Below are 26,093 nucleotides of genomic sequence, written 5' to 3'. Positions count from 1 at the left end.
TAATAAAGATATATAATTAATATCAGCATTAGGACAAGAGTTTAAAGTCAGATACTCCCCTAAGGAGAGGGAAGGCTCGGTCCTAATGAGTTTTCCCTCTCCTCTACCGGTGCCGGTCCCGCTCAGGATCCCCCGTAGCAGTATTCGACCGTTTCGGTCAAATACTGCCACTTCCGCTGCCGAAGGGAGGTTTCGGAAGTCTTCGGGAGCACTCAGGCTCCCAAAGACTCCCAAATACTGCGCATGCGCAAGTGCCCTCTGTGACGCACTCGCGCGCGTCTATGACTGCGCAGTTTGGAGCCGCCGGCCTTCGTGAGCCCGGGTGCTGTCGAAGACTTCCGAAGTCCCCGCGGCGGTGGATTTGCACGGAGGATTCACCGGGCACCAGGAGAGGAGAGGGTAGGCTCATTAGGACTCAGAGCCTTCCCTCTCCTTAGGTGAGTATCTGACTTTTTTTTCTTTACATGGGGTTACATTAGCTTTAAGGAAACAATTGTATTTCTGATCTGATCATTCAGACTGAAAGAAAGTATCATATTTAATTGATCTATAGCATTAAAGGGAATGTCCAGGCAGAGGGAAAAAAAAAGACATTTACTTACCCGTCTCTTCCTCCAGCCCCTTGTAGCCACTATGTCCCTCACAGCAGCTCCGCTCTCAGTCTCCCCGACAGTGCAGAGGCCGACCTCGCCAGGTCACCCTCCACTCCACACCACGTGCGAGTGATTCCCAGCAGCGCGCGCAGGTGCAGCAGAGGATGACCTTGCGGGACCCCGGGCCGGAGGCTGAGAGCAGAGCTGCTGTGAGGGACGTGTCGGCTGCAAAGGGCTGGAGGAAGCCCCGGGTAAGTAAATGCCATTAAAAATTGTACTGTAAATGGGCACACTATATATATATATATATATATATATACACACACACACACACACACACACACAAACACAGCCAAGTCCCTGTTATCCGGAACTCTGGAACCCTGATGCTTAGGAGGATGGGGGAAGCTACATCAGGATCCCCCTCATGAGGTAAGGAAGAGGAGGATTGTTACAGATTCTCAGTTTACTATACGGACCGGTATGCAATCTAATTCCAAATAATTCTGAACCCAGATTCATGCCTTGTTGGATTGGCTTCCCCCTAAATTGGCGCCAGACTACAATATATACAATACATACAGTGCATACAGTACATACAGTACATGGGTAGCATAGTGGCCTAGTGGTTAGCACTCTTGCGCTGGGGCCCTGGTTTGAATCCCAGCTTGGGCACTATCTGCACAGATTTTGTATGTTCTCCCCGTGTCTGTGTAAGTTTTTTCTGGGCACTCTGGTTTCCTCCCACATCCCTAAAACACACAGATAAATATGCCCTAGACCAGTGATGGCTAACCTTGGCACTCCAGCTGTGGTGGAACTACAAGTCCCATTAGGCATTGCAATACTCTGACAGCTCTAAGCATAACTCAGGGAGGCAGAGGCATGATGGGATTTGTAGTTTTGTCACAGTGAGTGCCAAGGTTAGCCATCACTGCCCTAGACTACGACATATGGTAGGAATGAAATTGTGAGTGACAAGACAATATACTCTGTACAGCGCTGTGGAAGATGTTGGCACTACATAAATACTAAAAATAATTATCTCTCAAGTCTCAACCATATTTTTTTGCCATTAGGCGTTGTCAGGGGAGTCTGGGAGATATTCACATACATGTGTGACTGGGCTGCAGCGCATCATTTATGGTATATTACACTTGACTGACTGCTGGGCGTCGGTTTCTGGGGGAGGAGCTTCCATATTGGAGTCAAATGAGCCCCAGATACATGATAAAGACTGGAGTCTAGTATACTAGTGGCTAGTGCCTATAAGTGCCAGTGCCCATGAACAATAAAAGTGACACTAACGTAAAGTGCTAGAGTGTAGAGGTATATGCTCATGACTAAATCAGCAAATGACAAATGGCAATGGGTATGGATGATATAGCAAGCATAACAAAGGAAAAGATGAAGAGGAGGGCCACAGTGGGCTGTAATACTACACCGGGTCAGCATTGCAGTGAGGAGCAGCAATACATCCAGGTGGAGTAGCTCTCCACGCCTCCCTCCACCTGGATATATTGCTGTGCACTGGCACTTATAGGCACTGGCCACTAGTATACTAGACTCCAGTCTTTATCATGTATCTGGGGCTCATTTGAACCCTAGGTTATGTGGCGCAGCGCAGGTATTTATTATATGTATATATATGGGCGGCAGGGTGGCGTAGTGGTTAGCTCTCTCGCCTTGCAGCGCTGGGGCCCTGGTTCGATTCCCAGCCAGGGCACTACCTGCAAAGAGTTTGTATGTTCTCTCCGTGTCTGCGTGGGTTTCCTCCGGGCACTCCGGTTTCCTCCCACATTCCAAAAACATATGGATAAGTTAATTGGCTCCCCCTAAAAATTGGCCCTAGACTACAGTACTTATACTACATAATATAGACATATGGCAATGGTAGGGATTAGATTGTGAGCTCCTTTGAGGGACAGTTAGTGACAAGATATATATATATACACTGTACAGCGCTGCGTAATATGTCGGCGCTATAGAAATACTAAATAATAATATGTGAGGTGAGGCGTGTTATTTAACCTACTGCGGACCGCCGCAGTATAAATCTACGGGGGGCAGGGGGCACTGCGGTTCTGACCGGACGTAATCTCTACGTCCCATTGGCCACGCCCCCCGCCTGTCCCCGCCGCTCTGTCCGCTCCGTCCCCACTGCAGTCAGCTGCCCTGCCGCCTCTATGACTGCAGAGCACTGTGAGCCGGGCAGGAGCCGTTCCCATTGGCTTACATGGAGTGACAGGGTCAGGAGCCAATGAAAGCGGCTCCTGACCGGCGCACAGCGCTCTGCTGTCATAGCGACGGCAGAGAGAGCAGCCTGCGGCGGGGACAGAGCGGCGTGACCGTCGGATTTTGCGGTGATTCGTCGGGAAGCAGCGGTTTACTGGACCAGCACCCTCTGGTCCTTAAGGTGGCAGAGGGTGCTGGTCCTCAAGTGGTTAATGTTTAACATTATCAGGTGTCTGACTTTGTTTCCCTTGTTGGGGTTTTAAGTGTTTTTAACCTTGTTTTCATTTGTGGCATAATAAAGATTGACTGTTTATACATTTGCAATGGTTGTGCAGCGGATATGTACAGGTTGCTTTCCTCTTACTTGTTTCTGCTTTGCTTTTCCTGCACTTGCACGCCCTGACATCTTGGAGTGCAGATGTTGCTTCCCTAGGAAATAATCTGAAATTTAGCATTAGGATTGCAAGTTGTAATTCTGAATGTTTCAAGAAAAAAAGAATCGATTATCCTGTTTTTTCAATAGAAATCTAATTGAACATCTTTATATTCGATCTATCGGAATAATTGAACAAAATTATCAAATTGAAAAAAATGAAAAAATTGTACCATGTATAAGAACCATTAAGGTGGCCACTGATAAAACAATTTGACAAACAATTGATTACCAAATGATAGTTCGGGACCTCTAATGGACATAAATCTCCTAACCAATCTGATCAGATTGACAGGATCGAACCATAATTTGGATTGATTCTATTAATCTGATCGGATTGGTTAGGAGATTTTTGTCCATTAGTGGTCCCAACCGATCATTTACGATTGTTCATATAAAGAATTGCAAATCGATCATTCATCAAATTGTATCATTAGTGGTCACCTTTAAAAATACAGGACAGCCAGGATTTTTTTCCCTGCCTGAAAGAGTTGAACATTCAGCTATGCAAGTGACAGGTTCTCTCCAGTCAGGAGGACCCAGTTGGAATATAGCTTAAGAGAACAGTTTCCGAGTGCAGGGGATAGATTAAAAAAAAGGTCAATAGTTCGTTTATTTTAGATCTGGAGCAAAGTCTGTCCCATGTCTCAGAGGGTTAAAATAAATGAACTATTGAGCTTTTTTATCTATCCCCTGCTGTAAAAAGCACAGTTCTGTGCCAGGAAAGTGTTTTATGGCTGTAATTCCTTATCAGTGATGGACCCTATAGAGACATACACACGTCGGATATTTCCAAACGACCGATCGTTTGGATTATTTGATCGTCCGGTCGATTGGCCGTCATATCGGGCGTGTGTATGATCGTTCGTTCAGCTGATAAGACTGGATTTGACCGATCCGCCAAGTGGAGCCATCAAAACCAGTCTTATCCACTGAACGACCGATTTGACGTCCAAACGACCGGACGTTCAAACGTCCAAATGACCGTTCATTTGGGAAAATCCGACTTGTGTAAGAGCCTTATATCTGAATGAAACCCCACCAGAGAGAAACTGTCAGTTACATAGCTGCATATTAACTCTTTCAGGCAGAGAAAGAAGAAAGAGAATGCAATATACATATTTGTATGCTTGCTACTATACGTACAGATGTCTATCTCGTCATCATGTCAGTTTAGGTTCTGTAAAATAATTCATTTATTGAAAATTGCTGATGATGAGAGCTTAAGGTAGGTACACACATCAGATAAAAGTCTTTGGAAAATGAAAGATCACAGACCAATTTTACCCCATTCCATGTAGTATGAGAGCCATACTCTACACAGTCTATTCTATTGAGCTGAACTCCCCATCAGATAAATATCTTTGCAAGATGCTGTACACAAAGATGCTGTACACAAAGATGAACACCAGGATGGATCTTCGGATCTGCAGATGATTGTCTGATCTGCAGATGAACAAGGTGTTAACCCCCTTGCCGTTCCAATTATGTCGGCAAGGGGGGGCGGCGCAGCACTTTTTTTTTAACTTTTTTTTTTTTTTAAATCATGTAGGTAGCCTAGCGCTAGGAGGCCGCAATAGCAGCATAGGGGGCGATATACAGGCTGGGAACGCGAACAATCACTCGTGTTCCCATGCCTGTCGGCCGGTGACGGCGAAACCGGAAGTGCTCGCCGGCGGGTCCTGGGACATCGGAGCGGAGCTGCGAGGGCACCGATCGGCTGCAGGGGGCTGAGGGAGGCCCCAGGTGAGTTAATCTCATTTTTTTTTATCGGCTTTAGGTTCACTTTAATCATAGCTATGACTTTTAACTGATTATCAGTGCGGCGGAATATCTCTTCTATAGGAGCCGCTCGTCTAGTTGTTTGCCACGTGTACACAGGCCTGATTGTCCTCAAACAGACTAAAATCAGGCAAATTTGTTAGACATGTGTACGAGCCTTAAAGGACAACTGGAGTTAGAGGGATATGGAGGCTGCCATACTTGTTTCCTTTTAAACAATACCAGTTGCCTGGCAGCCCTGCTGATCTATATGGCTGCAGTAGTGTCTGAATAACACCAGAAACAAGCAGCGAATCTTGTCAGATCCGACAATAATGTCAGAAACACCTGATCTGCTGCATGCTTGTTCAGGGTCTATGGCTAAAAGCATTAGGGGCAGTGGATCAGCAGGATAACCAGGCAACTGGTATTGCTTAAAAGGAAATAAATATGGCAGCCTCCCTATAACTCTCACCTCAGGTTCACTTTAAGAAATTACTTATTTTTGCCACAAGCAAATGTTATTGGATTGTTCTTTTTTTCAAATAAGTAAATCCATTTGTTAAACTTGGTTCACCCCATCATCATTTATAACTTTTTTTGAAAATCAGATGAGATTTTAGGGCCACATTCCAATAAAATGATAAAAGATGTTAAAGATCATGGTCACAGTGCGGCGGTTGCTGGAGGTATAACAGGTGGCAGTGCGTTACTGATAAATGCACGCGTTAGCATTAACAGTAAAGCATACATTTCAATGACTACATGCTTCACTGTTCCCAACACAACGCGAGTATGACGTGCAGCGCCACTGTCCCGATCCATTGCGTTGTGTCACTGCTGTCACCGGCCAACACCTGGACTATGGACAGAAATATTTTGTATAAATCCAGTGCTGGAACTTTCTTCTATTTGCAAATATTCCTTTCTTGATGTGAATTCCTCTTGCCTGAATGCCAAACACCAGTCTGCTGTATAAACGTATCATTTCTCCAGGGCAAACTGACCAAGAGCCCCGGCATCAGGATATGTTGCCATTACTCCATATGGCTAAACCAATGGGAAGCCTTGGTGGCCAATTCAAGTACACCCTGGCAGCGTAGGGAATGGCTATTTCCCAGAGCCGGATCATCCACTAGGCAAACCTAGGCAAGACCTTGGCAAGATCTATCTATCTATCTATCTATCTATCTATCTATCTATCTATCTATCTATCTATCTATCTATCTATCTATCTATCTATCTATCTATCTATCTATCTACCTACCTACCTACCTACCTACCTACCTACCTATCTATCTATCTATCTATCTATCTATCTATCTAATACTTATTACTGTATGACAAGTAATACCCACCTTGTCTTTGTTGCAGAGATGACCTGAGGCGACTGAGGAGAGGACCGGAGACCGATCCTGGGAGTGGAGCAATGGCCGGAGATGAGCCGGGTGAGAACCGCAGCAATTCAAATATAACCACACACAGCAACATTCCACAGCACAGCTCTGTGTCATAGCTCCCCAGTACCTCCATAATGCTTCTCTGTACCCCATAGTATGCCCAACCTTTCGAATACCCCATAACATGTCCCAGCTTCCCAGCACCCAAAATATATCCCAGCTACCCAGTGCCCCATAATATGTCCCAGCTTCCCAGCACCCCATAATATGTCCCAGCTTCCCAGTGCCCCATAATATGTCCCAGCTACTCAGCCCCCCATAATATATCCCAGCTTCCCAGTGCCTCATAATAGGTCCCAGCTACCCAGCACCCCATAATATATCCCAGCTTCCCAGTGCCCCATAATATGTCCCAGCTACCCAGCACCCCATAATATATCCCAGCTACCCAGCACCCCATAATATGTCCCAGCTACCCAGTGCCCCATAATATGTCCCAGCTTCCCAGTGCCCCATAATATGTCCCAGCTACCCAGCGCCCCATAATATGTCCCAGCTACCCAGTGCCCCATAATATATCCCAGCTACCCAGCACCCCATAATATATCCCAGCTACCCAGTGCCCCATAATATGTCCTAGCTACCCAGCGCCCCATAATATATCCCAGCTACCCAGCACCCCATAATATGTCCCAGCTACCCAGTGCCCCATAATATATCCCAGCTACCCAGCGCCCCATAATATATCCCAGCTACCCAGCACCCCATAATATGTCCCAGCTACCCAGTGCCCCATAATATATCCCAGCTACCCAGCGCCCCATAATATATCCCAGCTACCCAGCCCCCCATAATATATCCCAGCTACCCAGCACCCCATAATATATCCCAGCTACCCAGTGCCCCATAATATGTCCTAGCTACCCAGCGCCCCATAATATATCCCAGCTACCCAGCACCCCATAATATGTCCCAGCTACCCAGTACCCCATAATATATCCCAGCTACCCAGCGCCCCATAATATATCCCAGCTACCCAGCACCCCATAATATATCCCAGCTACCCAGTGCCCCATAATATGTCCCAGCTACCCAGTGCCCCATAATATATCCCAGCTACCCAGCACCCCATAATATATCCCAGCTACCCAGCACCCCATAATATGTCCCAGCTACCCAGTGCCCCATAATATATCCCAGCTACCCAGCGCCCCATAATATATCCCAGCTACCCAGCACCCCATAATATGTCCCAGCTACCCAGTGCCCCATAATATATCCCAGCTACCCAGCGCCCCATAATATATCCCAGCTACCCAGCACCCCATAATATGTCCCAGCTACCCAGCACCCCATAATATATCCCAGCTACCCAGTGCCCCATAATATGTCCCAGCTACCCAGCGCCCCATAATATGTCCCAGCTACCCAGTGCCCCATAATATATCCCAGCTACCCAGCACCCCATAATATATCCCAGCTACCCAGTGCCCCATAATATGTCCCAGCTACCCAGTGCCCCATAATATATCCCAGCTACCCAGCGCCCCATAATATATCCCAGCTACCCAGCACCCCATAATATGTCCCAGCTACCCAGTGCCCCATAATATATCCCAGCTACCCAGCACCCCATAATATGTCCCAGCTACCCAGCACCCCATAATATATCCCAGCTACCCAGTGCCCCATAATATGTCCCAGCTACCCAGTGCCCCATAATATATCCCAGCTACCCAGTGCCCCATAATATATCCCAGCTACCCAGTGCCCCATAATATGTCCCAGCTACCCAGCGCCCCATAATATGTCCCAGCTACCCAGCACCCCATAATATATCCCAGCTACCCAGTGCCCCATAATATGTCCCAGCTACCCAGTGCCCCATAATATATCCCAGCTACCCAGCACCCCATAATATATCCCAGCTACCCAGCACCCCATAATATGTCCCAGCTACCCAGTGCCCCATAATATGTCCCAGCTTCCCAGTGCCCCATAATATGTCCCAGCTACCCAGCGCCCCATAATATGTCCCAGCTACCCAGTGCCCCATAATATATCCCAGCTACCCAGCACCCCATAATATATCCCAGCTACCCAGTGCCCCATAATATGTCCTAGCTACCCAGCGCCCCATAATATATCCCAGCTACCCAGCACCCCATAATATGTCCCAGCTACCCAGTGCCCCATAATATATCCCAGCTACCCAGCGCCCCATAATATATCCCAGCTACCCAGCACCCCATAATATGTCCCAGCTACCCAGTGCCCCATAATATATCCCAGCTACCCCGCGCCCCATAATATATCCCAGCTACCCAGCCCCCCATAATATATCCCAGCTACCCAGCACCCCATAATATATCCCAGCTACCCAGTGCCCCATAATATGTCCTAGCTACCCAGCGCCCCATAATATATCCCAGCTACCCAGCACCCCATAATATGTCCCAGCTACCCAGTACCCCATAATATATCCCAGCTACCCAGCGCCCCATAATATATCCCAGCTACCCAGCACCCCATAATATATCCCAGCTACCCAGTGCCCCATAATATGTCCCAGCTACCCAGTGCCCCATAATATATCCCAGCTACCCAGCACCCCATAATATATCCCAGCTACCCAGCACCCCATAATATGTCCCAGCTACCCAGTGCCCCATAATATATCCCAGCTACCCAGCGCCCCATAATATATCCCAGCTACCCAGCACCCCATAATATGTCCCAGCTGCCCAGTGCCCCATAATATATCCCAGCTACCCAGCGCCCCATAATATATCCCAGCTACCCAGCCCCCCATAATATATCCCAGCTACCCAGTGCCCCATAATATATCCCAGCTACCCAGCGCCCCATAATATATCCCAGCTACCCAGCACCCCATAATATGTCCCAGCTACCCAGTGCCCCATAATATATCCCAGCTACCCAGCACCCCATAATATGTCCCAGCTACCCAGCACCCCATAATATATCCCAGCTACCCAGTGCCCCATAATATGTCCCAGCTACCCAGCGCCCCATAATATGTCCCAGCTACCCAGTGCCCCATAATATATCCCAGCTACCCAGCACCCCATAATATATCCCAGCTACCCAGTGCCCCATAATATGTCCCAGCTACCCAGTGCCCCATAATATATCCCAGCTACCCAGCGCCCCATAATATATCCCAGCTACCCAGCACCCCATAATATGTCCCAGCTACCCAGTGCCCCATAATATATCCCAGCTACCCAGCACCCCATAATATGTCCCAGCTACCCAGCACCCCATAATATATCCCAGCTACCCAGTGCCCCATAATATGTCCCAGCTACCCAGTGCCCCATAATATATCCCAGCTACCCAGTGCCCCATAATATATCCCAGCTACCCAGTGCCCCATAATATGTCCCAGCTACCCAGCGCCCCATAATATGTCCCAGCTACCCAGCACCCCATAATATATCCCAGCTACCCAGTGCCCCATAATATATCCCAGCTACCCAGCACCCCATAATATATCCCAGCTACCCAGTGCCCCATAATATGTCCCAGCTACCCAGTGCCCCATAATATATCCCAGCTACCCAGCACCCCATAATATATCCCAGCTACCCAGCACCCCATAATATGTCCCAGCTTCCCAGCACCCCATAATATGTCCCAGCTACCCAGTGCCCCATAATATATCCCAGCTACCCAGTGCCCCATAATATGTCCCAGCTACCCAGTGCCCCATAATATATCCCAGCTACCCAGTGCCCCATAATATATCCCAGCTACCCAGCACCCCATAATATATCCCAGCTACCCAGCACCCCATAATATATCCCAGCTACCCAGCACCCCATAATATGTCCCAGCTACCCAGCACCCCATAATATATCCCAGCTACCCAGTGCCCCATAATATGTCCCAGCTACCCAGTGCCCCATAATATATCCCAGCTACCCAGTGCCCCATAATATATCCCAGCTACCCAGTGCCCCATAATATGTCCCAGCTACCCAGCGCCCCATAATATGTCCCAGCTACCCAGTACCCCATAATATATCCCAGCTACCCAGCACCCCATAATATGTCCCAGCTACCCAGCACCCCATAATATATCCCAGCTACCCAGCACCCCATAATATATCCTAGCTTCCCAGTGCCTCATAATATGTCCCAGCTACCCAGCACCCCATAATATTTCCAAGCTACTCAGCCCCCCATAATATATCCTAGCTTCCCAGTGCCTCATAATATGTTCCAGCTACCCAGCACCCCATAATATTTCCAAGCTACTCAGCCCCCCATAATATATCCTAGCTTCCCAGTGCCTCATAATATGTCCCAGCTACCCAGCACCCCATAATATATCCCAGCTACCCAGCACCCCATAATATATCCTAGCTTCCCAGTGCCTCATAATATGTCCCAGCTACCCAGCACCCCATAATATTTCCAAGCTACTCAGCCCCCCATAATATATCCCAGCTACCCAGTGCCCCATAATATATCCCAGCTACCCAGTGCCCCATAATATGTCCCAGCTACCCAGCGCCCCATAATATGTCCCAGCTACCCAGTGCCCCATAATATATCCCAGCTACCCAGCACCCCATAATATATCCCAGCTACCCAGTGCCCCATAATATGTCCCAGCTACCCAGTGCCCCATAATATATCCCAGCTACCCAGCACCACATAATATATCCCAGCTACCCAGCACCCCATAATATGTCCCAGCTTCCCAGCACCCCATAATATGTCCCAGCTACCCAGTGCCCATATAATATATCCCAGCTACCCAGTGCCCCATAATATGTCCCAGCTACCCAGTGCCCCATAATATATCCCAGCTACCCAGTGCCCCATAATATATCCCAGCTACCCAGCACCCCATAATATATCCCAGCTACCCAGCACCCCATAATATATCCCAGCTACCCAGCACCCCATAATATGTCCCAGCTACCCAGCACCCCATAATATATCCCAGCTACCCAGTGCCCCATAATATGTCCCAGCTACCCAGTGCCCCATAATATATCCCAGCTACCCAGTGCCCCATAATATATCCCAGCTACCCAGTGCCCCATAATATGTCCCAGCTACCCAGCGCCCCATAATATGTCCCAGCTACCCAGTACCCCATAATATATCCCAGCTACCCAGCACCCCATAATATGTCCCAGCTACCCAGCACCCCATAATATATCCCAGCTACCCAGCACCCCATAATATATCCTAGCTTCCCAGTGCCTCATAATATGTCCCAGCTACCCAGCACCCCATAATATTTCCAAGCTACTCAGCCCCCCATAATATATCCCAGCTTCCCAGTGCCTCATAATAGGTCCCTGCTACCCAGTGCCCCATAATATATCCCAGCTACCCAGCACCCCATAATATATCCCAGCTACCCAGTGCCCCATAATATGTCCCAGCTACCCAGCGCCCCATAATATGTCCCAGCTACCCAGCACCCCATAATATATCCCAGCTACCCAGTGCCCCATAATATATCCCAGCTACCCAGTGCCCCATAATATATCCCAGCTACCCAGCACCCCATAAAATATCCCAGCTACCCAGTGCCCCATAATATGCCACAGCTACCCAGCACCCCATAATATATCCCAGCTACCCAGCACCCCATAATATGTCCCAGCTACCCAGCACCCCATAATATATCCCAGCTACCCAGTGCCCCATAATATGTCCCAGCTACCCAGTGCCCCATAATATATCCCAGCTACCCAGTGCCCCATAATATATCCCAGCTACCCAGTGCCCCATAATATGTCCCAGCTACCCAGCGCCCCATAATATGTCCCAGCTACCCAGTACCCCATAATATATCCCAGCTACCCAGCACCCCATAATATGTCCCAGCTACCCAGCACCCCATAATATATCCCAGCTACCCAGCACCCCATAATATATCCTAGCTTCCCAGTGCCCCATAATATGTCCCAGCTACCCAGCACCCCATAATATATCCCAGCTACCCAGCACCCCATAATATATCCTAGCTTCCCAGTGCCTCATAATATGTCCCAGCTACCCAGCACCCCATAATATTTCCAAGCTACCCAGCACCCCATAATATATCCCAGCTACCCAGCACCCCATAATATATCCCAGCTACCCAGTGCCCCATAATATGTCCCAGCTACCCAGTGCCCCATAATATGTCCTAGCTACCCAGCGCCCCATAATATGTCCCAGCTACCCAGTACCCCATAATATATCCCAGCTACCCAGCACCCCATAATATGTCCCAGCTACCCAGCACCCCATAATATATCCCAGCTACCCAGCACCCCATAATATATCCTAGCTTCCCAGTGCCTCATAATATGTCCCAGCTACCCAGCACCCCATAATATTTCCAAGCTACTCAGCCCCCCATAATATATCCCAGCTTCCCAGTGCCTCATAATAGGTCCCTGCTACCCAGTGCCCCATAATATATCCCAGCTACCCAGTGCCCCATAATATGTCCCAGCTACCCAGCGCCCCATAATATATCCCAGCTACCCAGCACCCCATAATATGTCCCAGCTACCCAGCACCCCATAATATATCCTAGCTTCCCAGTGCCTCATAATATGTCCCAGCTACCCAGCACCCCATAATATTTCCAAGCTACCCAGCACCCCATAATATATCCCAGCTACCCAGCACCCCATAATATATCCCAGCTACCCAGTGCCCCATAATATGTCCCAGCTACCCAGCACCCCACTATATGTCCCAGCTACCCAGCACCCATATAATATATCCCAGCTACCCAGTGCCCCATAATATGTCCCAGCTGAAGTCAGACTGGATTAGCTGCATGCCTGTTTCAGGTTTGTGGTTGTTTCAGGTTTGTGATTCAGCCACTACTGCAGCCAAAGAGATCAGCAGGACTGGCAAGCAACTATTGTTTAAAAGGAAACATCCATATGCCTCTCAGTTAGGGCTAGTTTACACTCTGCGCTTGGCGCACCGCTTGCCTGCGATTGCCTTTGGCTCCACAATCACGATTTGCAGGGAAAATCTTGCGATTCAGCATGATTTGCGCTTGTGATTCTCTTTCAGTAGAGAATCACAGCGCAATCGCCCCCAAAACGCTGCAGTGTGACTGTATCCGTAGAGATACATTAGTAGCAGCACTTTACTGATCGCCGGCGATCAGCAAAGCGCTGAACAATCGCCAAGTGCTAACCAGCCCTAACGGTTCCCTGTAAGAATAATGCTAATCTTTTGTTGGAATGTCCTCTAACAATTCATTTAGTTGTAAATGAACGAGCTATAAGGTATACTTTAGTGTAGGTGCGCTTTAAGACCTCTTGGGATGTATGCAAGAAACTGTGTGAGGCTAGAACCCACTACAAAACGCTATCGCCAATCGCAATCGCTAGCGTTTTGCATGAGCGGTTTGTAAGGGATTTCATGAGCGTTTTTGGTAATTAATTTGCCAGCGGTTGTGTAGCGATAAGCGATTAGCGTTTTTAATTCTGATTGGTCATTTCAATTAATTTTCATTTTGTTACAGTGTGCAAAATCGCTCTGTGTAGGTTTTGACGAGCGATTATGCCAGCGTTTATATACTTTACATTGCAGAAACGCTAATCGCTAACGCTCAAAAATGCTGCATGTCCTGAGTTTTGTGATTTAGTAATCGCAATCGCTCCAGTGGAATTTGGCCCATCCATTAACATTAGCTGAGCGTTTAGGGAAATCGCTAGCGGTTTGAATTGCTCCCTAAATGATCAGAAAACCGCTCTAGTGGGTTCCAAACTGAAGCAGAATTATGTGTGTTAAGTTTTCCCGCTCAATCAGTAGAGCAGAATGCAATACATTACATGCAATGCATTACGCTCTGCTCATTCTGCATACAACTTTATGCCTGTAATTCTGCTTAAAGCGGACCTGAACTCAGAACGTCCTCTCTGCTCTAAAAGATACACAACAGCATAACAACCTTCAGACAAAAAAACATTTCTTTGTTACAGCTGAAACAAATCCTAAAATAAATCTGCACTATTTCTACTTCCTGATTCATGGAGGCAGACATATTGTTAACATCCTGTGCTTTCAAATGAGCTTATCTGCCTTATTTGTCATGGTAGTCAGGTGACACGAGGAGTGATCAAATTACAACTAGTAATTAGACACAAACAAGGGGGAATTAAACCGTTTAAAGAGACACTGAAGCGAAAAAAAATAAATGATATAGTGAATTGGTTGTGTACTATGAATAATTACTAGAAGATTAGCAGCAAAGAAAATATCCTCATATTTTTATTTTCAGGTATATAGTGTTTTTTCTAACATTGCATCATTCTCTAATATGTGCAGATTACACAACACTCAGCATTCAAAATGATTCTTTCAGAGCAGTCTGTGAACTAATGACCTCTCCTCTGGCAGAGAAAAAGTAATTAGTTCACTTACGGTTGAGATAATAAAAGTCAGATAACAGCCCTCTCCACCACTTTGAAAGTCGTAGAGATTAATGGCTTTTTTGCATAGAGATAACAACTAGAGTTTTTTAACTCTTCCTGTACTGGAAACAATTAGACTGATATATCTGATCTTAATGTTTTATTTCTTAGCTGTACTACACATACAAATCATAATATCATCATTTTCGCTTCAGTGTCTCTTTAAATTCTCTAAATACATACAGGTGCATTTCTCTGTTTTCCTTTTGTCCTGTGCAAGAGTTCAGGTCCACTTTCGCAGTTTATTGCATCCACCCCAAGAGGCCTTAACGAGTACCTAGTAAAATATACCTTGTGTATTACCCCACTCTGTAGAATCAAACAGTGTACACTTGGCACATTTCCTCTCCCTTCCTATCATGCCTTTGGGATAGAAAAAGAAAGTAAAGCTCGCTAACATTCATATAGATTCTTTAACCTCCCTGGCTGTATAATTCCTGCGGCTGCGCGGCTGCGGGAGGGTTTTTTTCACCTTTTTTTTTTTAGCATGTAGCTAGCCTAGCGCTACCTCCATGTTTCCCCCCTCCCTGCGGCATCCCCCCGTATGTTCCGCCGGCGCCGTTTGCCCATAAGGAAATCCCGTTCTGAACTGGATTTCCTTGAGGGCTTCCCCCGTCGCCATGGCGACGAACGGAGTAACGTCATTGACGTCGTGATGTCACAGGGAGTCCCGATCCGCCCCATAGTGCAGCCTAGCGGCAATTGGCCAGGCTGCGCATGGGGTATGCGGGGGGGGGGGGGCTGTATCGCGGCGGGCGGTGGCGATCAGACCAAACACGCAGGGGTTACCGCCAAGGAGGTTAAACATTATAACATTTTGGAAAAGTTTCACATTTAATAATAAATGTTCTTTTTTATTGAACTTGTAGAATCTGCAGCTCCCTTGGACTTTGGAGCCCCTGCAGCGCCCCCTGCTGACCTGAGGGAAACACCACCTGGATCTCCAGCACGTGTGTATAATCCTAGAAGGCGCCTTCTGGTAAGAGATTTTGTTTCCATATTTTTAATTAGGATTCGCATAGAAGAGCTCCAGCGATGGGTAACCTTGTCACACGAAGATGGGCAAAACACTGCTGAATGAGTCTAAGTAGAGCTTTGTAGTACTGTGTCCCATTAGCTGAAAGTAAAAACTCAGAATTCTGTACATCTATCTTTTACAGGAATATTTCCAACGGCGTTCGCAGCAGCAGCAGCTGGAGCAGCTGGTGGAGGAGGAGGACCAGCCGGAGGAGGAGGAGCAGCCTGAGGAGGAGGAGCCAGTGGAGCCATCGCCCAGCACCCCTGGAGAGATGGCCGAGTGCTGTGATGATCAAAAGAAGGTGAGCCAATGTCTTCCTAACAGAATAGAGTTAGGTGTGGAGAGGGAGGGTTAGTGTTAGGTGTGGAGAGATGGTAGAATAGTGTTAAGAATGTTAGGTGTATGTCAGGGAGATTAGTGTCGGGTGTGGTGGGGGGGAGTATAGTGTAAGGTATGGAGAGGGAGGAGGTTAGTGTTAGGTGGGGAGAGGGGGGATTATTGTTAGGTGTGGAGAGGGGGGGGGGTATGGTGTAAGGTATGGAGAGGGAGGAGATTAGTGTTAGGTGGGGAGAGGGGGGATTAATGTTAGGTGTGGAGAGGGGGGGGGTATGGTGTAATGTGTGGAGAGGGAGGAGGTTAGTGTTAGGTGTGGAGAGGGGGGGTTAGTGTTAGGTGTGGAGAGATGGTAGAGTAGTGTTAGGTGTATGTTGGGGGAGATTAGTGTTAGGTGTGGAAAGGGGGGGAGTATGGTGTAAGGTGTGGAGAGGGAGGAGGTTAGTGTTAGGTGTGGAGGGGGGGGGGGGTTAGTGTTAGGTGTGGAGAGATGGTAGAGTAGTGTTAGGTGTATGTTGGGGGAGATTAGTGTTAGGTGTGGTGGGGGGGGAGTATGATGTTAGGTGTGGAGAGATGGTAGAATAGTGTTAGGTGTATGTTGGGGAGATTAGTGTCAGGTGTGGTGAGGGGGGGGGGGTATGGTGTAAGGTATGGGGAGGGGGGATTAGTGTTAGGTGTGGAGAGGGAGGAGGTTAGTGTTAGGTGTGGAGAGGGAGGAGGTTAGTGTTAGGTGTGGAGATATGGTAGAATAGTGTTAGGTGTATGTCGGGGAGATTAGTGTTAGGTGTGGAGGGGGGATTAGTGTTAGGTGTGGAGAGGGAGGAGGTAAGTGTTAGGCGTGGAGATATGGTAGAATAGTGTTAGGTGTATGTCGGGGAGATTAGTGTCAGGTGTGGTGAGGGGGGGGGGGGGAGTATGGTGTAAGGTACGGAGAGTGGGGAGGTTAGTGTTAGGTGGGGAGAGGGAGGATTAGTGTTAGGCGTGGAGAGATGGTAGAATAGTGTTAAGTGTATGTCGGGGTAATAAGTGTCAGGTGTGGTGGGGGGGAGTATTGTGTAAGGTATGGAGAGGGAGGAGATTAGTGTTAGGTGTGGAGATATGGTAGAATAGTGTTAGGTGTATGTCGGGGAGATTAGTGTTAGGTGTGGGGGGGGATTAGTGTTAGGTGTGGAGAGGGAGGAGGTAAGTGTTAGGCGTGGAGATATGGTAGAATAGTGTTAGGTGTATGTCGGGGAGATTAGTGTCAGGTGTGGTGGGGGGGGGGGGGGAGTATGGTGTAAGGTACGGAGAGGGGGGAGGTTAGTGTTAGGTGGGGAGAGATGGTAGAATAGTGTTAAGTGTATGTCGGGGTGATAAGTGTCAGGTGTGGTGGGGGGGAGTATCGTGTAAGGTATGGAGAGGGAGGAGGTTAGTGTTCGGTGTGGAGGGGGAGATTAGTGTTAGGTGGGGAGGGGGAGATTAGTGTTAGGTGGGGAGGGGGGATTAGTGTTAGGTGGGGGGGATTAGTGTTAGATGGGGAGGGGGAGATTAGTGTTAGGTGGGGAGGGGGAGATTAGTGTTAGGTGGGGAGGGTGGGATTAGTGTTAGGTGTGGAGGGAGGGAGTATGGTGTAAGGCAGTGTTTCTCAACATTTTATTGGTATATACTCCTTTCAAATCCCTGTACTCACCAAGTACCCCCTGGCATAAAAAATATTATCACAAGTACCCCTTGACAAATATATATTTAATCATTGTACAAGATAATTGGTTCTAAACAATTTCCATGCATTTACTATTGCTTTTAATTAGCTAAAACACTAATTTGGTGTTGTGTAAATAAGATTTATCATTTTCTAAAACTCTAAAGGAACCCATACACTGGTTGATTTCAGCCATCGATTGACGGCAGATTCGACTGTTCTGATCAAATTGGCTAGATACAGATGCAGCAGGAAGCATGATCCATCAGTTTCCGGCCGATTTAAATCAATTTGCTTGATCGGTCCGGATGGAAAATCTAGATCAATCGGCTTCTGGCAGCAGATCGATGACCCATAGAGTTGCATTGGATCGAATGGTGCAATAATGCATTTAGATCGATTTTCAATAGATTTCATTCTGAAATCTATTGTAAATGTGTTCCTAGTGTTTGGCACACATCAGATAGATTCCTGTCAGATTGAATCTGACAGAAATCTACCTGATGGTCAAATCTGCTGCAAATCTATAAGTGTATGGCCACCTTTGTTATTCTTGATTAAATATATCAAGCCTGAGTACACCCTGGAACCATCAGAAGTAACCCCTGGGGTACTTGTACCACATGTTGAGAACCTAGGGTGTAAGGTATGGAGAGAGAGATGAGAATAGTGTTAGGTGTAGATGGGGGAGAATAGTGTTAGGTGTAGAGAGATGGTAGGATAGTGTTAGGTGTATGTCGGGGGAGATTAGTGTTAGCTGTGTGTGTGTGGGGGGGGGGGGAGTATAGTGTAAGTTATGGAGAGATGAGGATAGTGTTAGGTGTAGATGGGGGAGAATAGTGTTAGGTGTAGAGAGATGGTAGGATAGTGTTAGGTGTATGTCGGGGGAGATTAGTGTTAGCTGTGTGTGTGTGTGTGGGGGGGGAGTATAGTGTAAGCTATGGAGAGAGAGATGAGGATAGTGTTAGGTGTAGATGGGGGAGATTAGTGTTAGGTGTGTGGGGGAAATTAGTGTTAGGTGTGGAAAGGGGAGAGGTTAGTATTAGCCTTGGAGAGGGGGAAGGATAATATTCAATTTTACCGAAGCCGCTCGTTAGAAAACAAAAAAGGGTAAATAGTTTAACTGGATCCAAAACGGTAAATAACAATTTAACCGGAGCCGTTCGTTAAATAGCGGTAGCGGTTTGCCGCTACTTAGCAGGTGCTCATTTTTGCCCGCGCTTTCTGTATCTGCTTCGCTGCGGAAGATATCGTCACTGTATAACAAATAATTATAATAATACTAATAATCCCTCATTATTATTATTTATATAGCGCCGACATCTTCCGTAGCGCTTCAGTATATGTAGTCAAGTCTATCTGAAACTTTCCAGCACTAATAGATAAAATGTAGCTGACATTAGTAGGAAGTAATATATGTATATTCAGCCTTTATTGTGCTAATAATCCTTTTCTCCATCCACAGAGGAAGCGAGAAGATGTAGAGATGTGTGCCATCTGTCTCGCAGATATGCAGGAGGAGGAGAGGGTGAGGTAAGTAATGTACTGCTCATGTCTGTTGTACATTTCTATTGTTTGTGTTGTGTTCATTGTTACATATATCTCTCTGTAGACGACTTCCCTGCAGCCACCACTTCCACCAGGCCTGCATCAACCGTTGGCTGAGGGAGAGCCGAACTTGCCCTCTCTGCAGACGGAGCATCACCGCACCCCATCCATGAAGGACATCTGAGGCGTCGCTGGATGACAGGAAGTATTCAAGACTTCTTTTATATATTGTTTATAGTTTCTATACTGGGGGGGAGGAATGGGGAAGGGAGGTAAGGGACACATTTGCTACCTGTACTGGGGGGCATAATGAGGGGGCTACGGAATACTGGCTGCTCAATTTCTAGGGCCAAGGGGGGAGGGACATCAACTCTAGGGGGCTCTATTACCATTGAGACTGGATGCCTAGGAGCAGGGAAGAGATGTAGTGTGTGCAGATCCCCGCTGTACACTCTGCATGTGCTCCCCCACCACTCTCTGGCTACCTAAATGGGGGGGGGGGGGGGGGGCACTCTGGCTACCTAAAAAGGGGACACTGTGGCTACCTACAGGGGGGCACTCTGGATCTCTACAAGGGTGTTTTCTGGCTCCCTATGGGTAAGACATCGCCTCTAGATGGCGTAATTACTAGTGAGACAGGCTGCCTAGAAGCAGGTAGGAGATGCTGCGTGTGCGGATCCCCGCTGTGCACTCTGCATGTGCTCCCCACCACTCTCTGGCTACCTGAATGGGGGAAAATTCTGGCTACCTAAACAGGGGAGGGGAGGACTCTGGCAACCTATAAAGGGGGGAGGGGAGAGCACGCTGGCTACCTATACTGGGGGGGGGGGGCTGCATCTGGCTACCTATACAGGGTGGTGGGCTACCTCTGGCTAATGGTGTTGATCCAGGGATTTTATCTGACTGCCATATTTGGAGCCGGGAAGGAATTTTTTCCCTTTTAAGGCTAATTGGCCCATGCCTTGTAAGGGTTTTTCGCCTTCCCCTGGATCAACTGGGTTACGGGATGGTACATTTTTGAACTTTTCCTTTATTCATTTATTTTATATTTCAACTATGTATTTGTATTTCCTTCTTTCTCTATAATATATGTATTAAACTTCACCCGTGTCTGTGTTTTTATTCCTCAGATAAGAGTGTGACTAGGTACAAATGATTAATAGATTGAAGGGTAATTACCACTAATATCACTACCACAGTCTATGGCCATTCTGGCAATTAGCCATTTTTTTATACAATCGACTACCCAAGTTTTGTCTCAAGTTGCCACCAGCAACCATAGTAAAGCTCTTTAGTGTAATCAGCCGATTGGCTGGCACACCTGCTCCTGGATGGAGGCATTAGCTCTCCAAAAAACATTTACAGGTATAAAGGGAAATTGTAAAACAAAACACTCAATATAAACAACCTGCGTAGGGGTTTGAGGAACTAACTAATAGGAGAAGCACCCCAAAATATATAAAATCGTAAAAAGATTTTGAAAGATGAGAAAACTTAGTTCGAACACAAGACAGACCAAGCAATATAAAAAGTTCAGATACTTGGTCTATCTTGTGTTTGAGGTAAGTTTTCTTGTTTTTAATCATGTGTTTTACCCCATAATTTCCGGGGTACCTCCTTCCATTAATATGAGGAGCTACATACTGGGTATGATTATAATAAATTGTTCAGGTGTATTTATATTGTGTAGGTGTGACAAGATTGAATAAAGCTTGTACAATCAGGTTGTATGTGTATAGCTGCTAGTCAGTATAATGATATATACCATTTTTTTGGACCATAAGACACACCTTTTCTCCCCCAAAAGTGGGGAGAAAAAGTAATTCCGTCTTATGGACCAAATGCAGGGAGTCCCCATGTTGGGGTCTCCCTGCACGGTGCTCCTCCAGCCTGGTGCACAGTAACCCGCAGCGGAAGCAGCAGCTCACCTTCTCCAGGAATCTTTACGTAATGAGTGGCGTCTTATCTGCCACATGGCGCTCATTACATGGAGGCGCTCAGAGCAGGTGAGCTGCCGCATCTGCTGCAGGTTACTCTGCACTCTGCTGGGGAGAACAGGAGTGTCAGGGGGACACATTGGGGACAGGTACAGGAGGACACATGGGGAACATAAAAGGTACAAAGGAGACACACAGTATACAAGGGGGGGCACAAGAGGTACAAAGGGGAACTTAAGGCACAAGGGGGGGCATATTAATTGGGAGGGATTTGGGGAGAAGATCCACAAGACACCCCTGCACCATGGATGCACCAGGTTAAGTATACAGTATTTTTCCCCCTGATTTTTGTCTTCTAAACCTTGGTGCATCTTATGGTCAGGAGTGTCTTATGGCCCGAAAAATATGGTGTGTGTAATATATATATATATATATATATATATATATATATATATATATATATATAGGGAGGCCCGGGTCGGGAGGTGCTGTACATGTGCCTGATTCTCAGCAGAAGTGACCCCGACCAGCCACCTTAGGAGAACACTATCTAGCATGTGTATAAAGTTTAAGTGTGGTTGGATATAGATGGTCGGAAAATTTCTGGAAATCAGCTTACCGCATTAATCGGTTGTAAAAATCAGAATTCCGCAGAAATGCAGCATTACCAAAAATGTTAGCACAATCACAAACCTTGGAATAATTGGACCAATCAGAGCATAAAATATTTTTTCCGTGCAAATTGGATCACAAAACTCAGATACTACCGGGTTTTACAGGTCTTTTAATTGGCTTAAAATTACTGCAGTAATCCACTTTCCACTGAAAAATTCAGCATTCTCTTATTGGTCCAATACTACCGAGTATTTCTGAATTCTTACTCTTGTGGTTGGGCTAAAAGCAGAAATTTTAGGCCAATCATAGGACTCAGAAGTAGTATTGGACCAATCAGAGCAGCAGAATTTTTCAGTGAAACTCGGATTACCGCAGTAATTTTAAGCAAGACTCTGTAAAACTTGGTACTAGCATCCGAGTCTAAAACAGTCAAAAATGACCGCGATATTCTGATTTCAATGATAAACGTTTGCTTTCTAGCTTATCAAGGATGTTTGCAAAAAATGGATTCCATCAAACAACCTTTTTTTTATATTAGAAAGTTTATTAGATTATTATTATTATTATTTATTGTATTTATAAAGCGCCAACATGTTACGCAGCGCTGCACAATAGATAAATGAGTTAACATACAAGGTAGGACATACAGGAAACTCACAACAAAACAAGATTATGCAAATGATTTGATAACAGTACAGTGTCATAGGTCAAAATAGAGACTGTTCTAGTCCACAAGAGAGGTGATTGTCAGTAAGATTGCATAATCAAGCTGGAAACACTGGGGAGGAGCGCCCTGCCAGAGGCTTACAATCTAAAGGGTGGGGGTGGAGACAATAGGTGCATCTGTTGAGAGGTTGTAACAGAACATATTATGGCGCTGGTTTAGGGGAGTATGCGAGCATAACCTTATTAACAAAAATGGCCCCCCAAAAATGTGACTTGGAGTTGCCTATTTCCACGGAAATGCGCAGAATCGATAATTGGCATTTGCGGAAGTTGGAATTTCCATGGAATCAGAAATCAGCATTTCCGATCAGAGGAAAAAGTGGAGACACTTTAACAGACAGTGGGGTTGATTCGCTAAGCTGCACTGCCACAGCAGCACAGCTTAATGACAACAGTGCGTGGTAATAATCCCCAGAGCACGCTATGCAGCCATAGCGTATGCCGCTAAATTAAGCTGTGCTCCTATAGTTTAATGAACGATTTGTTAAACTTAATGAGCGCTCCCCTGAACCCGCCCTCAGCCTCCATGGGACCAGTGGCTTCAAAGGGCGAGATTCCTGCACTTTGATTGGCCCAATAGGCTGACTATCAAGTGGCAGGCAGCCTACTGGGCCAATCAAAGTGCAGAAATCTTGCCCTTTAAAGCCACTGGACTCGTTGGGGCTGAGGGCGGGTTCAGCGGAGCAGGGATCAATAGAGCTATAGTGTGGTATAAACTGACATATATGAACAGAAAATGCCCTCAAAAATTTGATAAGGTCTGGCTCCAATGGTCTGAATACTCTACCTCTCATGATTTATCAACCGATACCTGATGTATTTGTTCTATTTATGGAAGACAACGTGTTAACCCTTATAATGTCCTGTTTGGTTCTATTGTAGTGATCCTACGATGCAGAATTGGGGTGGGGAGGATGGGTTTGGGATTGGGAGGGGTTGGGATGAGAGTGGGGGGACGGTGGGTATTTTATGAAACATTTAATAAATTTCAAATTACTACGGGAGCAGAGCATAATTTAGCAGTGCACGCTATGGCTGCATAGGGTGCACTGAGAATTATTACCACATGCTGCTGTCACTAAGCTGCACTGCTGTAGCAGCGCAGCTTAGTGAATCAACCCCAATTAAACATAAACTAAATCATCTCAGAAAATTGTGTGCTAGTGCACACCTGGATCATAATAAAAACAGGTACATACAGTATAGAATTGTATTGCAAAAATAAGCTCTTTATTGCTCAAAATAGGCTATTAATAAGTTACATATTGTGTATGTTCAACTACCCCAAAAGGTGCTACCCCCATTAAAAATGGTCTTCACAAGAAGTAAACCTCCATTGCTCAATCTCATATGTAAAAGGAATGTCAGCAATCCAAACAGTACTCTGCTAAATATAAATACCATGGAAAATAAGCCAGGCTATCAGAGGCTTAACTAGGTTCCACCGGGCCCCCCTGCAGAAATTCTGAGCACATAACCCCCCCCCCCCCCCCTGGGCCCGCTCAGGACCGTTTTGGGGGTCTGGAGGGGTCGCAGCATGAGCACACTTGGCGGGGAGGGGGGACGTTGCCCCCCCTAACCTCAGGGCACTCCCCTCTGTGCTCCCCTTCAGCTTAAATTACTGTCTGGGCAGCGGCGGGCAGTGTCTGGGCAGCGGCAGCTACATACCTCCCGTGTGCTCCAGCGTGCGTTCCTCTCTCTAGTCTCTGAGACGACTTCCTGTATAAACACCCTTTCCGCCGAGTGTGTCCATGGCTTTCCCCTCATGCTGCAACCCCTCCAGCCCCCCAAACGGCCCCGTGCGAGCCCCAGGGAGGGGCCCGGGCCCCCCGCGGGAGCAGGGGCGGCAGGCCCTATTGTTACGCTAGTGCAGGCTACCCTCCTAGGTTGTGAAAAATGTTGCACTTGAAACCAGGCCTGGTAAAAATGTACCCTATTAGTATAGTCTTTATAGCCATGGCTATAGGTACTGGAAATAGATTGCAGTGTTCACCTAGTCGTTTATGGCCTTACCCTTTAGCAAGTGTCCATTAGACAGCAAACACATTGGAAGGGCTTTCAAGCAATAAAATTACCTCCGGACAACAAACCGATTCAACAAAGGTGTCTTGAAGAGACACTGAAGCGCAAAAAAAATTATAATATAATGAATTGGTTGAGTAATACGGATAATTACTAGAATTTTAGTAGCAAAGAAAATATTCTAATATTTTTATTTTCAGTTATATAGTGTTTTTTTATAACATTGCATCATTCTCTAATATTTGCAGTTTAGACACTACTCAGCATTCTAAATGGGTTCAAAAGTTCACTAGCCTGCTCTGTAGAGGGAAAAAAGATACATTTTCTTTTAAAGCTTATTATCTCAAGTGTCTGGCAGAGTTCTCTGCGACTTTGAAAGTCGTGGAGCTCAATGGCTAATTTGCATAAATAACAACTGGAGTTTCTTAGCTCTTCCTGTACTGGAAACAATATTAGACTTGTGTCTCTGCTGCTAATGTTTTTTTTCTTAGCTGTACTACACGTACAAATCATTAGATCATAATTTTTTTCCGCTTCAGTGACTCTTTAACCAGTTCGGCCTATCTGGACGAGCTTCCTCGTCCAGATAGGCACTGGTGCTACCGCCGGCTCGTGCGCGCGATCGGGCGCACCCCCGCGCGCGCTCCCGCTGCCCGCCGCTAGCCCCCCGATCAGTGAATGGGAATATAATTCCCATTCACCGATCTAACTTCCCCGCAGAAATACCGACGCTTTCTCTCCAGAGAGCGCGGTATTTCTGCCCCCAGGAAACAACTCCTCAGCATTTTAGTTCCTAGATGCGAGCTGGTTCGCATCTAGGACTTTTTTCACTGTGGCCATCTTGTGGCCAAATAGTAAACTGCACCCACATACATTTTTGATTAAAAAAAAACATTATTTTACATTTAAAATTAGCAGTTTCCCTCCCACACCAAAAATTACCCACATACACTTTTTTTATTAAAAAAAAAAAAAAAAAACAATTAAAAAAAAAAAAAAAAAACAACATAAATAGTTACCCAAGGGTCTGAACTTTTTAAATATGCATGTCAAGAGAATATGTTATTATATTATTTAAAATTATAAGCTTATAAATAGTGATGGACGCAAATTGAAAAAATGCACCTTTATTTCTAAATGAAATATCGGCACCATAAATTGTGATAGGGACATCGTTTAAATGGTGTAATAACCGGGACAGATGGGCCAATAAAATACATGCGTTTTAATTACGGTAGCGTATATTAATTTCAAACTATAATGGCCAAAAACTGAGAAATAATGATTTTTTTCCGTTTTTTTCTTATTCTT

The sequence above is a fragment of the Hyperolius riggenbachi genome, chromosome 3 (genome assembly GCF_040937935.1).
Source record: "Hyperolius riggenbachi isolate aHypRig1 chromosome 3, aHypRig1.pri, whole genome shotgun sequence".
NCBI classification, from domain to species: Eukaryota; Metazoa; Chordata; class Amphibia; order Anura; family Hyperoliidae; genus Hyperolius; species Hyperolius riggenbachi.
This window is presented reverse-complemented; position numbering follows the sequence as displayed.